Consider the following 17,273-nt stretch of genomic DNA (forward strand, 5'->3'; position numbering starts at 1 on the left):
ACTGTCCCTTTTGCTTGGAACAACGTTTATCGAAAACTGTTCATTCAAATGCCAATGGAATGGTGAAACCATCGTTGCTAGGGAACTGCTAGTAATTGGAGGAAACTAACTCAAACCCATCATTTTAAGTGTCAGGGTACACTTTGCAAGGCAGTTCCAGATATCTCAAAGACTGGATGCTGAAATGTTGCACGGTAAAGAAACTCTTCCATGTCATTAAACTAGCGTGTCCATTTCATTTTCATTGAAAAAGGGGACATTTAAAATAAATTAGAGAAAAACCTGGGACAATGAAGAAGAAAAAAACGGGACATATACACTCCTGGAAATGGAAAAAAGAACACATTGACACCGGTGTGTCAGACCCACCATACTTGCTCCGGACACTGCGAGAGGGCTGTACAAGCAATGATCACACGCACGGCACAGCGGACACACCAGGAACCGCGGTGTTGGCCGTCGAATGGCGCTAGCTGCGCAGCATTTGTGCACCGCCGCCGTCAGTGTCAGCCAGTTTGCCGTGGCATACGGAGCTCCATCGCAGTCTTTAACACTGGTAGCATGCCGCGACAGCGTGGACGTGAACCGTATGTGCAGTTGACGGACTTTGAGCGAGGGCGTATAGTGGGCATGCGGGAGGCCGGGTGGACGTACCGCCGAATTGCTCAACATGTGGGGCGTGCGGTCTCCACAGTACATCGATGTTGTCGCCAGTGGTCGGCGGAAGGTGCACGTGCCCGTCGACCTGGGACCGGACCGCAGCGACGCACGGATGCACGCCAAGACCGTAGGATCCTACGCAGTGCCGTAGGGGACCGCACCGCCACTTCCCAGCAAATTAGGGACACTGTTGCTCCTGGGGTATCGGCGAGGACCATTCGCAACCGTCTCCATGAAGCTGGGCTACGGTCCCGCACACCGTTAGGCCGTCTTCCGCTCACGCCCCAACATCGTGCAGCCCGCCTCCAGTGGTGTCGCGACAGGCGTGAATGGAGGGACGAATGGAGACCTGTCGTCTTCAGCGATGAGAGTCGCTTCTGCCTTGGTGCCAATGATGGTCGTATGCGTGTTTGGCGCCGTGCAGGTGAGCGCCACAATCAGGACTGCATACGACCGAGGCACACAGGGCCAACACCCGGCATCATGGTGTGGGGAGCGATCTCCTACACTGGCCGTACACCACTGGTGATCGTCGAGGGGACACTGAATAGTGCACGGTACATCCAAACCGTCATCGAACCCATCGTTCTACCATTCCTAGACCGGCAAGGGAACTTGCTGTTCCAACAGGACAATGCACGTCCGCATGTATCCCGTGCCACCCAACGTGCTCTAGAAGGTTTAAGTCAACTACCCTGGCCAGCAAGATCTCCGGATCTGTCCCCCATTGAGCATGTTTGGGACTGGATGAAGCGTCGTCTCACGCGGTCTGCACGTCCAGCACGAACGCTGGTCCAACTGAGGCGCCAGGTGGAAATGGCATGGCAAGCCGTTCCACAGGACTACATCCAGCATCTCTACGATCGTCTCCATGGGAGAATAGCAGCCTGCATTGCTGCGAAAGGTGGATATACACTGTACTAGTGCCGACATTGTGCATGCTCTGTTGCCTGTGTCTATGTGCCTGTGGTTCTGTCAGTGTGATCATGTGATGTATCTGACCCCAGGAATGTGTCAATAAAGTTTCCCCTTCCTGGGACAATGAATTCACGGTGTTCTTATTTCAATTTCCAGGAGTGTAAATTAACCAATTCGAGCACTTTCACCGTGATGCCACATTCAGGGTGAAAGTACCTGATAAGGTGAGGAACCAACTTCAAATCCAGATGATTCGATGTATTAATCATTACAAAAATGAATCGAGAGAGTATCAGTGGTGTAGAGTATCTCTGGACCGAAAGGACGGATTCAGTGGATCGATTTAGAACAGAAGAATCTTCGTTGTTATTCGTAATCTATAGTGCGTTTAAAATTACTTGCGATTTTTGACAGTTCGGTACATGTTTGGGGTATGCTGAAAGTCATCAAACGCTCCCTAGCGTAAATAATTGCGCAGTTAATAGCAAGTCAAACAACCAGTAGCGTAAAATACTCTAGCCAAGCGGAATCATAAAAAACGGGACATTTGAGGGTCCCCAAAAAAACTTTCGGGACAGCGGGACATTTAGGTAAAAAACGGGACTGTCCTGGGAAAAACGGGACGAATGGACACCCTACATTAAACGTTAACACAGGCGACCAGAAGACCGCATTCGACGAGTACAGTTTTCTGAATGTATACCCCTTGTCTCTGTCGAATGCCTTCTCCCAATCGCTAAAACTAATATACAACTTATATGTATTCCACATTGACTAACATTCATAGAGCGCCATTTTTTCATCATTACAGTTGCGAGTGTTTAGTACATTACTGGCCATTAAAATTGCTGCACCAAGAAGAAATGCAGATGATAAACGGGTATTCATTGGACAAATATATTATACTAGAACTGACATGTGATTTTCGCCGGCCAGAGTGGCCGAGCGGTTCTAGGCGCTACAGTCTGGAACCGCGCGACCGCTACGGTTGCAGGTTCGAATCCTGCCTCGGGCATGGATGTGTGTGATGTCCATAGGTTAGTTAGGTTTAAGTAGAAGTTCTGACCTCAGAAGTTAAGTCCCATAGTGCTCAGAGCCACTTGAACCATTTCACGCAATTTGGGTGCATAGACCCTGAGAAATCAGTACCCAGAACAACCACCTCTGGCCGTAATAACGGCCTTGATACGCCTGGGCATTGAGTCAAACAGAGCTTGGATGGCGTGTACAGGTACAGCTGCCCATGCAGCTTCAACACGATACCGCAGTTCATCAAGAGTAGTGACTGGCGTATTGTGACGAGCCAGTTGCTCGGCCACCATTGACCAGACGTTTTCAATTGGGGAGAGATCTGGAGAATGTGCTGGCCTGGGCAGCAGTCGAACATTTTCTGTATCCAGAAAGGCCCGTACAGGACCTGCAAAATGCGGTCGTGCATTATCCTGCTGAAATATAGGGTTTCGCGGGGATCGAATGAATGTAACGTCCACTGTTCAAAGTGCCGTCAATGCGAACAAGAGGTGACCGAGACGTGTAACCAATGGCACCCCATACCATCACGCCGGGTGATACGCCAGTATGGCGATGACGAATACAAGCTTCCAATGTGCGTTCACCGCAATGTCGCCAAACACGGATGCGGCAATCACGATGCTGTAAACAGAACCTGGATTCATCCGAAAAAATTACGTTTTGCCATTCGTGCACCCAGGTTCGTCGTTGAGTGAACCATCGCAGGGGCTCCTGTCTGTGAAGCAGCGCCGAGGGTAAACGCAGCCATGGTCGCCAAACTGATAGTCCATGCTGCTGCAAACGTCGTCGAATTGTTCGTGCAGATGGTTGTTTTGTCTTGCAAACGTCCTCATCTGTTGACTCAGGGATCGAGACGTGGCTGCACGATCCGTTATAGCCATGCGGATAAGATGCCTGTCATCTCGACTGCTAGTGATACGAGGCCGTTGGGATCCAGCACAGCGTTCCGTATTACCCTCCTGAACCCAGCGATTCCATATTCTGCTAACAGCCATTTGATCTGGACCAACGCGAACAGCAATGTCGCGATACGATAAACCGCAATCGTGATAAGCTACAATCCGACCTTTACCAAAGTCGGAAACGAGATGGTACGCATTTCTCCTCCTTACACGAGGCATCACAACAACGTTTCACCAGGCAACGCCGGTCAACTGCTGTTTGTGTATAAGAAATCGGTTGGAAACTTTCCTCATGTCAGCACGTTGTAGGTGTCACCACCGGCGCCAGCCTTGTGTGAATGCTCTGAAAAGTTAATCATTTGCATATCACAGCATCTTCTTCCTGTTGGTTAAATTTTGCATCTGTAGCACGTCATCTTCGTGGTGTAGCATTTTTAATGGCCAGTAGTGTACTTTGGTCTAGCCATAGATGGTAGAGCAATCACTAAAATTGTAATCCGGGAGTAGCAGCGCCCGTTTTTCCAACTGTTGTTATTGCGAGAGCGGACCACCTGGATTGTGATCATCAACAACAGTGCTGGATGTCGTGGCTTTTGTGGAACCTGGGTGTAAACACTGCGGATATTCACAGGCGACTGATGGCAGTGTGTGGAGAACGTGCGCTGCCACGAATAGTGCTCTTGCAACACGACAACATCGTCTCCACACGAGTCGGACAACCACAGCGGCCATCGCTGAAACGGATTTCACATACTGCCACACACACCGTATTTCCCTGACTTGGCCCTTTCTGATTACCACCCATGCAGCGCTATAAAGAAACCCTTGCCAGGACATAGTTTCGCTGATTTCCAGGCATTGCCAGCCGCTGTCCTGCTGTGGGTGCGACTGATTCCTGAATACTGGTTCCAGGAGGGCTTATAAACGTTAGAGGGGCCAAATCAGGAGAATACAGCGAGTGCAGCAGTAGCTGGAACCCCACTTCAGCTGTGGCAGGCGTGGTTTTCCGTTTGGTATAGGGATGATCATTCTTATGCTGCAAGAGCACCTTTCCCTGACGGTGCGCACTCTGCACAAGCTGCCACCAGTCGCCCATGAATATCTGCAGTGTTTATACCGTACTTCAATAGAAGCCACGTCGTCCAACGCTGTTCTCAATGCTCACACTCCAAGCTGTTCACTCACGTAGTGATAGCCGTAGGGAAAATGGGTTGTACTATGCACGGATACACTTCCTGCCAGAGATGATTAGACAAAAGTACTCTGAACTTGCAACTATCTTGTTCGTTTATGCTTTATGAGCCCGAAATGGTCTCCCAAGCATTTTCCTTAATTTTTTTCAGTTATCATTACCTTGACTCTTAACCAATAACCTGAATAAACACTACTAATGTTTTTACGCCATCGTTAGATAACTTAACGTTAACTGACGGTGGCCTAAGAAGCCAAAAGGCGGTTCATAACAAACTATTAAATAAATATTATAGTGAAACATTAATACTGTGTATTCAAGTTATTAGTAAGTCTATGTTCCTCAAAGAACCGACGAAATATTCCACAAGTATTAATATGCCTCTCGTTACAGCATTTGTAACTTGACTGATGAAACTAATTTGCCTACAGTCTTTGCATTCTCTTGTGTTCTACTTTTTAAGTAAGTATTTTAGAATGGTCTGAAGTCGTCTTGGGCCAAATTGTTCGGTCGTACTACGTCAGTCAACCTGGCTATTGAATTTGGACCTGAGACTTTCAGTACTCAGGTGGTATTATTTTACAGACCGATGCTTCTTTTCCCTGAGCCCCTGAACTGCATTCTTTAATTCCCGTTCCAATATCTTAGGACCTCTGTCTTCTTCATTCTATTTTCCTTCATTTTCTAAAAATTAGTCTGGTATTCTCCACCTTCGCACTGTATAAATCTTCCACATAAACCATCCAAGCGTCGTTCTCCTTTTCTATACATACTCTCTTCTTCCCGAGCTTATTTTAACATTTCTTGTTTGCTTACTTTAGGTTAAACTTTTCACTGTTCTGTACATTTCTTTCAATTTTCCTTTCTTTGCCAATTTTTATAATTCGTCACATTGTTTTCTCATCCAGTCCGCTCTAGCCTGATCAGTTAACTTTCGTAGTTCATTGTTCGTGGGACATCTGCTAAGACAACCACGAGAAGTTAATAGGACAACTGAATTAACTGTATTACTCGCATAAGGGGAACAAGATTGTACAGAATGGGGGGGAACAGGAAGACATCAGAAGCAAAAAAATCTTACTTCGACAAAAGGCCTCTTCTACCAACAAATTCTGATGTGGAAATGAGAAATTATTATCTATAACTGTGCTCTCCAAAACCTGGCATCTGAGATTAACTACCTGTCCTCACATGGTAATGAAAACACAAGGTCTCGCGAATCTTGTACCCTAGCTGTGCCAACCCATCCAACACAAGCATTAACTCGTTCTCTGTTGCTGCTGGTCGCCCTTGGAAAAGCTGCTCCGTCTCTGCGCACAACTGCTTAGAGGAAGAAGGTGAAACACGTCTATTTATCACCCGCGAAACGGCTCTCCTCAACTTAACGGTAAGTCCCAAACACAGAGATATATGGAAGTGTGGAACATCGCAAAGAAAGGAAAGAAGAATCTCTTAGCACGGAAATGTAGTGTTATTGAACCCTGTTAAGAATTGTGTACAAAGTGAAAGATATTGTGAAGAGTGGCTGTAAAATAAGTACATGGATAATTCTTACGGTGAAAGTTAGAGGGTGCTAGAGAAAGAGGGAGCGGAGTCATGGTACATCTGCTACGACAGTCAGGAGAAGTTAGCAATGTTGACACAAGAAGGATCAGTAATGGAAGTTATGGGGGACGACATAGATATGAAAGTTCCATAAAATTTCGGGAGAGCTACCGCATGTCATTTCGGAATTTCATGAAACGGTATATAAGTCGGGAAAGCTTAGAAAACGTAAAAACAGACCTCGAAGGAAGTTCGATATAGCAGTGTACAGAGACAAGGATAGTAAGAGATGGCGCTACGAGATTAACTACATTAAAAAAAGTTATTCATGTTTATAATAAGCGGTACACATTAAAAACGTTGTTTTCTGTCACATACTAAGACTTCAGTTTTCTATTTTCAAGCTGGCCGGTGTGGCCGTGCGGTTAAAGGCGCTTCAGTCTGGAACCGCGTGACCGCTACGGTCGCAGGTTCGAATCCTGCCTCGAGCATGGATGTGTGTGATGTCCTTAGGTTAGTTAGGTTTAATTAGTTCTAAGTTCTAGGCGACTGATGACCTCAGAAGTTGAGTCGCATAGTGCTCAGAGCCATTTTTTTCTATTTTCAAGAAGACTGCCAATGCAGCTTGTAATTTATTTGTTGTATACTAGTACTATTTTTATTTTTTATTTACACATCAAGTTACGTAGGAGCAAATTGAGGAGCAAATCTCCAAGGTCATGGAACTTGTCAGTACATGAAATTACAACGTAAAAGTAATAACGGATAAAAATAAAATCTTTATGAACCCGAAAAAAGTTAAGCCGCAAGTTTAAGTAAACGCATCGGTAATACAACATAAGAATCAGCTTAATTTTTCAAGGAACTCCTCGTCAGAATAGGAGGATTGACCCATGAGGAAACTCTTCAGTTTTGATTCGAAAGCACGTGGATTACTGCTAAGATTTTTGAATTCTTGTGGTAGCTTACTCAAAATGGATGCAGCAGTATACTGCACACCTTTCTGTACAACAATTAAAGAGGCCCGATCCAAATGCAGTTTCATTTCTCCCGAGTATTAATTGAGTATTAACTAGTTTGCAACATTTCGCCCTTTCAGTGGAATAGAGGCAAAAGGAACATTGACTTTAAGAAACGTAACTGTGTAGATGGCTGCCCTTATTACCACCTTGACTATTAAAACTAAGTGGATCTTAAACACGCAATCGCAGTTTGATTCTGGACCTGAACAAATAGATATGTAAGCCTCCTTGTGCTTAAAAATTCATATATTTAGTTCTGTAAGAAGCGACAAGATTTCTTAAATTACTAAGCATAGTTTTCCGTCAAATTTTCTTGTAAAACAGCGCAAATCTTTCTTTGTAAGTTGTCAACGCACCAGCGCTTATCATTTCTGCAACAGATAATATCGACTACTTTTATCCGAGTGTAGAAAGCATTCACGACATTTCCGGAGTTATAATGAACTGCTGAAGATATCTAAGAGAACGATAGAAACTCACCCCTTTGCGCAAAGCCATATTAAAGCAATCCCTCTCTGCATTCCAATATAAGAATTTAATATCGCCTTTCATATCGGCCATCCGTCCGTGACGTTATAGTATGACATTCGACGAAGCGCAGCGCTGTAAGGAATCTCGATATTGTTTTGTGACGTCTTATTTGCTGGATCTCAAATCTGGCGGTAACGTCTATGCCGCGACAGTGCAACACTAGAAATATTATCTATACTACGAGCGAGGCTCTGAGAAATGTTAGAATGCCATTCTTCTAAAAACAAATGAAATTCGTTTATATTTGATAGCTACTTTGTAATGTTTAGTGAGTCGATTGATTTGTTGTTTGCTCGATTTGCTCTAATAGATTGTTAATTATCGTCGTTTAAAGGTTTTGTGTGAATTTGACTACAGAAAATTTCCGCGCAACGATTTTTTTTACATTAACGGCTAAATAACGTGAACATCGGCGCTGGAATGCGTTTGCTGAAGAAGCCCATCTAAGTCATCAATTTATAATTAGTTCAGCGAATCCAAAAGAGATCGGCTTTTTCTTAGAAGTGAAACTCGTTGGGGGCCGAAGAACTGCTGTTACTGATGAAAATATTACCGCCGTTCCAGTAAAGCTTGAAAAAGATCGACGGACGTCTTAGAACTTTATTCGTGCGACGTTGGGCGTTGGAATTGGTCAAATCCATAACACATTACATCAAAAGTTAGACGCGAGAAAACTTTGTTGTCAATGAATTCCACATAATCTTGACTCTCGATCAAAAACAACAACGCCCTGATTGGGGCAGAAAAGCTCTGGAAAAATTCCACGGCAGCACTTAAAATTTGGTTCCGAATATTGTTACTGGTAATGAATCATATACTTATTGTTAAGATCTGTGAAGTCAGATCAATCGCCTCAGTGGGGCTTTCGAACAGAACGCAAGCCTAGAAGAGTACGACAAATCCACATTGCTGATAAGAAAATCGTTAGTAGTTTTTTTCTAAAACGGATCATATTACTGCTATATCCTCAGACTATAGACATAACGTTACTGCCGATTAATACACGTTATCTTTTTACTGCAATTTTTTGAAAAAGTTCGTGAAATATGCCCAAGAGGAAAGATAATTTTACATAACAAGAACGCATCGTGGTACTCTGCAAAATTAACAAAGGTCAGAACAACGGACCCAACACTATACAGCCCCGACCTATCATTTTGTGATTTCTTTTTGTTTCCAAAAATTGAAGATAAAATGCGTGTAATCACTTTTTAAGTACCGTGTTTCTGAAGTACCTCAGCAAGAATAGCCACATTGCTTTAAGGACTGGTTTCATGAATGCAAAAATGTATTGATGTTAAGCGGGGATATTTTGAAAAACATTAAAAATCATTTAATTTTTGAAACTAATCCTTGTTTGATTTTCTAAAAATTTTGTGTCGCCCTTGTATACTCTAAACGTCACGTAGGGGTGTGGTGCAGTGGTAAGACACTGATCTTGTACTCTTCCTCCATTCCTTGATTTTTCAAAATCACCTTAAATGAACGCCGCAATAAGTCCATCAAATAGGCGTCGACTGAGTACTTTTCTTATTATTTGCGTCCAGACTGAGTACCGTAGAGCTCCATCTCTAACAACGGGACCACACTGTCGACCAGACGTTAGACCCCAGCCTTTCTTCTCTCTTTCTGCTTTGCATTGTGGATGAGTGTGGTTCAGATACACTCACCCCTGCAGTAAACCACATCTTTCATGTACGGCGTGAACTAGAATTCCAGCGGCAAAATTTCGGAGGTTCTTAAGGGGTATTTTCTCAGATGAAAATAGTTTTTGTTTGTTGTGCTCCACAGCATTAATAAATCGTAGAAATAACCTATTGTAACACGTGAAGCTGATGAATAATTAATTTTTAATTATATTACCGGATTTTGTCAGAGACCATTTTCCAGTTCCCGTAGTACAATACAGGACAAGTTTCCCGAAAAAAGGATATTTGTAGTAAGATATACATAGTACTAACAGTTTTTATTAATAGGTCGCATATATCTCATACAACAGTTCCCAAAATGTATCATTTGAAACTATATTTTGTTACACAGAGAATATATGAAGACTACGTAAAACGAAATGACAAATAATTGTTATTATGACCAGTATTATATTTGTAATACAATATAATGAAAATACAGCGTACATTTATTATTTTACAGTTCAGGTTGTTCAGTTAAAGAGATATTTGGATCTTAAACACAATGTGGAAAAAATTCAGTCTCTTCCATGAGATCCACATATCTACTTCTCTCTGTTTTGTGTAGATTAGTAGCACTGTTCTCAATTTTGTTTACTACATGTTCTTCGTCCCATAAATGAGTAGCAAATGGCGATGGATTACAATGCTATTTATGTTGTGTACCTAATTTCCTACCTATTTGCCCAATGTAAAATTTATTGCAAGAAATCTGTCCTGTATCCACAACTTTGTACAACAGATAGGCGAAACTGATCTCTGACCGAAACCGGTCTTACAGTTAAAAATAAATTATGACCCGTGTTCTCATACAGCCTGTTACAGAGCAATAATTAAATTATGATTTATTCCACTTGTTACCCAATTAACCTTTATTTCTGGGCAACATAACAGTGAAAAAAACTGTAGTATGCCATCACAAAAACGATCAACACAGATCGCGGAATAATACAGAGAGATGAAAAAGGTACTATGATGTGGCTGCCGTCGCTGCGGAAACAGCTCGGCATAGCATCGTTGTGCCGCTATTCCATTGCAAAACGGATGAAGATTAGAGCTAAACATCCCGTCGACAGCTAGGTCATTACAGATGCAGCAGAAGCTCGAACTACGGAAGGATGATGAAAGAAATACGCCGTGCCCTTTCCAAGGTACCGCCCCGCCATTTTCCTTAACCGAGCTAGGGAAATCACGGAATACTTAAATCTGGATGGTCGGACGGAGATATGAACCTCCATCCTCCCAAATACGAGTCCAGTGTACTAACCACGGCGCCCTCTCTCTCTCTCTCTCTCTCTCTCTCTCTCTCTCTCGCTCGCTCTCTCTTTCCAATTTTTTCAGTAAACCAATGTAGAGATATAGATCGGCCAAATCTTTATCCATAAACTTATAGTCTACATACTGCTGTGTACCGCTATAAATATACAGTTAACACGGCCGGAAAAACAGATCCGAGACAGGACAGTATGAATATAAACATGAGGGCGAAGAGTAATGCAGCCATTACTGTTGTCGACAACTAACGTGAGTGAGTGGAACAAGTTCTTTTTTCCAAACAAGATACACTGCGAAAACCATTGACATTTGCGCTCTTGTGCAGGTGTTTTCAGTGCAACGCAAATACTCAGAAGAAATCTGTAACAGTCCAACAGAACCCGCAGACCCCCTATACCATTCCAAAATTTTATCGGCGGCGTTCGGATTCACCCTTGTATTAGATACAATATTTTAGTCACGCATCTACAGCGCATATGGACAACTAATAATTAATGTACGTAGGGACTTTAGAAAGTACGTTACTCATGTCGTCCCACGCTAAGACCATCGAGCAACCTGAACGGTGCACTGTTACGAGGGCTATTCGAAAAGAAAGGAACGATAGGTCGCGAAATGGAAACCACAGTGAAAATCAAAACTGTTTTATTTCCAACGGCTAGCTACACCTTCCAGCTACTTCTCTACACAGTCGCCGCTCAGACTTAGACATCTGTCGTAGCGTTGTACCAACTTTTCAATTCCCTCGTTATAGAAGACAGCTGCCAGTGCTTTACGACAATTTTCTACTCTTGACTGCAGTTTGCTGTCTGTGTCAATATATTGTCTTCATAGCCAGCGGTTCATCTGAGCAGAGATGAACCTCAGGGGTAGCCAACTACGGGCTGTATTGTGGGTGATCAAAGACTTCCCGTCGAAAACGCCGGCCATAGTAGCCGAGCGGTTCTAGGCGCTACAGTCTGAAACCGCGCGACCGCTACGGTCGCAGGTTCGAATCCTGCCTCGGGCATGGATGTGTGTGATGTTATTAGGTTAGTTAGGTTTAAGTAGTTCTAAGTTCTAGGGGACTGATGACCTCAGAAGTTAAGTCCCATAGTGCTCAGAGCCATCGAAAACGCTGCAGGAGCATCTTCATTGCCCCTGCAGAGTGCGGCGGAGAATTGTCGTGCAGAACGAACTGCATGACAGTTATGTTATGTGTATTGCATAGCTTCAGGCGAAATCTTTCGCCAGGCCCTCATACTTGGCGAGAGACGCTAATTTATAGCCCTCTTTGCGTTCTCACTGTGAGCTCAGAACTGAAAAGACTGACATGATACAATCGACGGGTGTATTAGACACAGTGCCCAACGCATCTGTGCAAAGCTTTATCAGATTTTCATTGTATTTCCCATGTCGCGACCGATCATTCCTTACTTTCCGAATAACCCTCATATAAGGCAGAACATGTGATGGGTTTCCTGCAGACACAGTCCTGCTACGATATGGATAACAGGTGAATAACTTTGTGCAAGTGTAATGGCATGGTAACTGGAAACATACTCTTAAGTTGAAATAATCAGGACAGTATTATCCTTGCCAGCAGTATGACTAACATGTAAATTGCGCACAGATTCATCACGAAATTCTGGCGGTATTCAAGGTATGCCAGAAATGTTGCAACGACTTCGAAGGGCTGTAGAGGATGACTTGAGGAACAAATCGAAGATAGGAACTAGTGTCTCAAAATGTCATCCAATGACGCTACAGAGCATCGAAGTTAAAGGCGCCGGCGCCTGCCATAAGGCAACCCTTAGGCAGCAAACGTGTCTTTGTACGCTGAAGGACATAGACGGAACGTCTCGCAACGTTGTTTCTTGTTCAGTGATCTGGACCGATTGCCACGATCGCCAGTGGAGAAGATAGAGCCAGCTGCTGCGTAGACAACCTATGTCTCGTACGAATGCGATGCTCTGTTGCCTTGATGGATGATGGTTTCAGACACAGATATCTATCTGCATTTTATTTTTCTCCTGTATACAGAAAAACAGTGGATATCTTAGAAGGTCCCAGGAGAAAAATAAACTGCAGATGGAAGCTCGTGTCCGCAACCATCATCCACTGAGGTGACAGATCACTGCATTCATTGGAGACAAAACCTTTCTACGCAGCAGCTAGATCCACCTTCTCCACTGACGATCGTGGCAATCAGTCCAGATCCGTCTACATTCCGTCAGCGTACAAAATCACGTTTTCTGCCAAAAGTGTGGCTTAGGGGCAGGAGTCTGCTCCTATAAAAATGGTTCAAATGGCTCTGAGCACTATGGGACTTAACATCTATGGTCATCAGTCTCCTAGAACTTAGAACAACTTAAACCTAACTAACCTAAGGACAGCACACAACACCCAGTCATCACGAGGCAGAGAAAATCCCTGACCCCGCCGGGAATCGAACCCGGGAACCCGGGCGTGGGAAGCGAGAACGCTACCGCACGACCACGAGCTGCGGACTCTGCTCCGATAACTTCGACGCTCTGTAGCGCCGTTGGATGACGTCGATTTATTCCTCAAGACACCCTCCTCAACCCTTCGACTATGTCGCAATATTTCTGGTACAGCCTGTATAAAACCTTCCAAAACTTACAACACGGTTATCGACACCGATATTCACAGATTGTGGTACAGAATCCATAAGCAAGAGAAAAGCTTTAAGGTACAACTGTTAAGTATTTGCGCCAGCGACTTAATCTAAAGTTATAGAAACTCGGTTCTAATGCATCTAACATATTCTGCAATAAAAAGCAATTTTAAGTTGTTACAGCGAAATCTATGTTGTCGGTTGAACGTTTCTAACTTAACTTCCTCACAAAAGATCGCAGAAATACCCTAAATCCTGACCAGGGTCGGCCGTTTATGCGAAATTCCCCAGTTGCTATTAAAAAGAGTGAGAAATGATGCTAGTTAGTTACCTATCTAGATCTCTGCCCAAGGAACCACGCTGATTAGACGGTGTGCAGCCGAGTAATAAACTCTAATACTTAGCCCATCATCGGATCAGTTGGAACAGGATAATCACAAAGTTTCATTAATTATACGCAGTGATGCCAAACTGTGAAATGAAAGTTACAAGTAAGGTAAATTCCTATGTTTATTAGCACAAACTAATTTTGTTACGACATTGTCAAGTAATTTAGTAACAGTTACTCCAGAGTTAACGACAATAATAATAAACATTAAAAAGACAAAACTGATGGGACTTACTGTTGGCAAAATTCAGAAAGAGAAGCACGTGATCGTAAGTATAATTCTCTAAGATGTTAAATTCTAACTGACCCAAATAAGCGACCTGACAGCAGTGATTGCTTATCATGCTTGGAAAATAAGTGAAGTAGTTGCGCAACAGTACCTACCCCAGTGGCCGGGTAAAACATAACTGTGACATTATTCCAGGTTATTAAATTCATTGCGACATAAACATCTCGTGCTACCAATAAATCTCACCTTCATAGTTACGTGAATGTCCTGGCTGCGTGTGTTGCCACGGCTCGCCTCGTTATTGTGTGCATCGCTGCTGCATCGTCCCCTGACGAGGTCTGAACCAGAAATCTGCTGGGCGAAATCTCCGCCTAAAGTCTCCTGACCGAAAAGTGTCCCAGCTGTGTGCGCAACCTGAAGTGTCTGTGTCGATTGTAAGCCGCAAAGTAGCGCTGTTGCAAACGGGGGCAATCAGAGCCTGAAGTCACTCTACCCAGAGCAGAATCTGAAGTGTCGAATAAGCGCAGAGCGCTTCAGTTTTGCGGACGTTTACCGCACCTCAAGCATCGATTGTCAATCATAAAAGTAACATTTTTGTCCCACCAATCAAAAAACTAAGCAGACACTTCTGCACTGCCACCAACGCAGGAACAAGGCGGCCCTCCCAGACAGGTGTACTGAAACACCTCTTCCAAGAACTTGCGTTTAAATGTTTTATGTAATGATACTCCAACAAATCTGCATGTCTTATTTTTCGGCGCGCCGTTTTCTACCGTTGGAACATAAAAAGACAAAAAGAAAAAAAATGAAAAAAATCATATTCTGGATACGGGGAAGGCAACCGAAACCTGTGACTGCCATTTCCTGGGACTGCCCATGTCTTTTAGAAGGCTTTCGAGATTGGCAACTCCCCTACAAAATTTTCCGGTAATGATGCCAACTGGCCTGTTGTAAGGAAATTATAGGTGTAGTAAGCCAAAACGCTACTGTATTCAAAGACTTCTTTTGAGAAATTAGAATTACATTAATACTTTCAGCTGCTGACGGGCGTTGACACATATAAGGGCACAGGTGAAAATGTGAGCCCCGACCGGCACTCGAACCCGGGATCTTCTGCTTGCATGGAAGACGCTTTATCCGTCTGAGTCACCGAGAGCACAGAGGATAGTGGGACTCCAGGGAATATCTTGCGCACGCCTCCCGCGAGACCCACATTCTTAGCTTGTATGTACATGCACTACATTCGTAGTGTCCCACCACAACATACTCATTCCTCGTGGAAGACATGCTTACCAAGTCCCGTAAGAGTTCGGGGAATATGTGTACATCCGCACAGAAGAAGGAGGTCATGGCCGGTATTGCCAGAACTATCTACTTATATGGATATGGTGTCTGTTCTTTCGGACATGTCTTCTTATTAAGATGTTATTTTCTGCTGCTATATGCTTATTTAGGCTTCATGGCCATTGTCAAGTTATCCGCAAACATATGTGGTTGTTAGTGCATCTATCTACACTATTCGTAACTAACAACAATTTTGTATGTATCTGTTATAGTAACCTACTTACATCCATAACATATCGTGAAGCTGTCGCTGTCTAATACCTCGTATTGCTGCGTGGTAAGTGCTTCTAATTGCGGTGAGTGCAAGTCTACTTCTTGAGCCATATTGAGCCTGATTTAGGCACTCCGCACTTACCTACATCTACAGCTATACTCTGCAAGTCACCTTTCGACGCCTGGTGGAGTGCTCTTCTGGTAACCCTGACATTTCCTTCCTTTCCTTTTCCATTCGCTAACGGTGCATGGGAAAAAGTATACTGCCCGTAAGCCGTTGCATGATTTTGTTTTTGTGGTTATTATTCGAGATATGCTTCACGTAAATAACGTGTGTGTGTGTGTGTGTGTGTGTGTGTGTGTGTGTGTGTGTGTGTCTAATTCATTCAGTTTCGATGGGACGTTAAAGTTAATCCCTCATTTTTTCCTTCAATCGCAGAAAAATAGTGGTTTACAGACAGACTATGCAGACACTGCGAATCGTTCGGTTAGAATGCTATGAATGAAGGACATAATCTTTACCGCTGGACATCATACAGTTACTGGATTCCTGATATCCATTAGCACTGCTCGACAGCACGAAAATGTTTCTATTCCATTGCCATCCACTATGAAGGGAGGGGGGGGGGAGATATACTGAAAGTTTTTAGGTAACTCAAGTATAATGAACGTAGTCATCGACAATGTTAAACTACATTTTTAGCGATGCAGTTCGTATTAACATTTGTGTACCTTTACATCATCTGGAGTTACCTGAAAGTGTTTCGTTGACATTTAAGACTTCTTTCTTTCGACGAAAAGTGACGCCTTCGATTATTCAAACTGCTTTACGGAGAAAGAAAAAAATCCACACGATGTTATATTAGGTAAATAGAATAGGTGGTGTAGTACTCGAATCTGTTCTTTTTGAGAAAAAAGGAAAAAGTTGGCAATTTCTTCTGCTGGGAGGGGTAGCAGTGTCTCTTACTTCGGAAGCGGTTACGCAGCCAGCTTTTGACTTCCAGTACTGTCATAGGCAAGATAAAACCACTTGAGGCAAGCGGAATGCCACAACTGACTCGGGTGTCTCTGTACGTTGGGTATTCAGAAAGAGGGAGTTCAGATGTCTGTTTCTCCTAAAGGACGAGGTGATCACTTTCTCCTGACAAATCCGATTCCCTTTCACGCTGGGTGACGGACTTCCTTCGTTCGTACAGCAGACAACGGTCTGACGTTCAGCTTCGACTTCAAGCCCGTATAACCATGTCACGTTATCAATCAATGTGGTTACGTATTCAGCTGTGTCCTCTGTCGAATGGTTGGCTAAACATCCTTGTTTCTGGATTTCTGCTGCTTTGTTAGTGAATGTAATTCACAACACCTGTATTGCTTGCCAAGTTTTTAATGTTGATGTACAGTTGTTCGTAATGCAGTCGATCCCATATTTAGGCTACTCTTAGTCTGTGTATGTGGTACATGCAGGCCGCAATAATTTTTCTCGAAGCATTACTGTTACTGCAAAAATCGTGTTGATGTAAAATGACTCGATCAACATAATTAGCATTTATCGTGCAAATGATCCCTGGAAAATCAAACTAAGTAACTAAAAGCCACCCCCTTGTAAACTAGATTGATGGAAATGTAGAGTGTTACTCTATGATGACTTTGAGAGAATGCTACTCCAACATGTCCGTGCCTGTGATATATGTTGAATAAAATTTCATCCTTATGCGGGCTT

General features: G+C 43.5%; 1 protein-coding gene across 3 annotated transcripts in view; it reads left to right on the top strand.

Annotated features, from left to right (window-relative positions):
• LOC126174929 (cationic amino acid transporter 4) overlaps nucleotides 1-17,273 on the top strand; it is a 233,549-nt gene that overhangs the window by 67,430 nt on the left and 148,846 nt on the right. The window lies entirely within an intron of this gene.

This window comes from Schistocerca cancellata, chromosome 3 (assembly GCF_023864275.1).
Source record: "Schistocerca cancellata isolate TAMUIC-IGC-003103 chromosome 3, iqSchCanc2.1, whole genome shotgun sequence".
NCBI classification, from domain to species: Eukaryota; Metazoa; Arthropoda; class Insecta; order Orthoptera; family Acrididae; genus Schistocerca; species Schistocerca cancellata.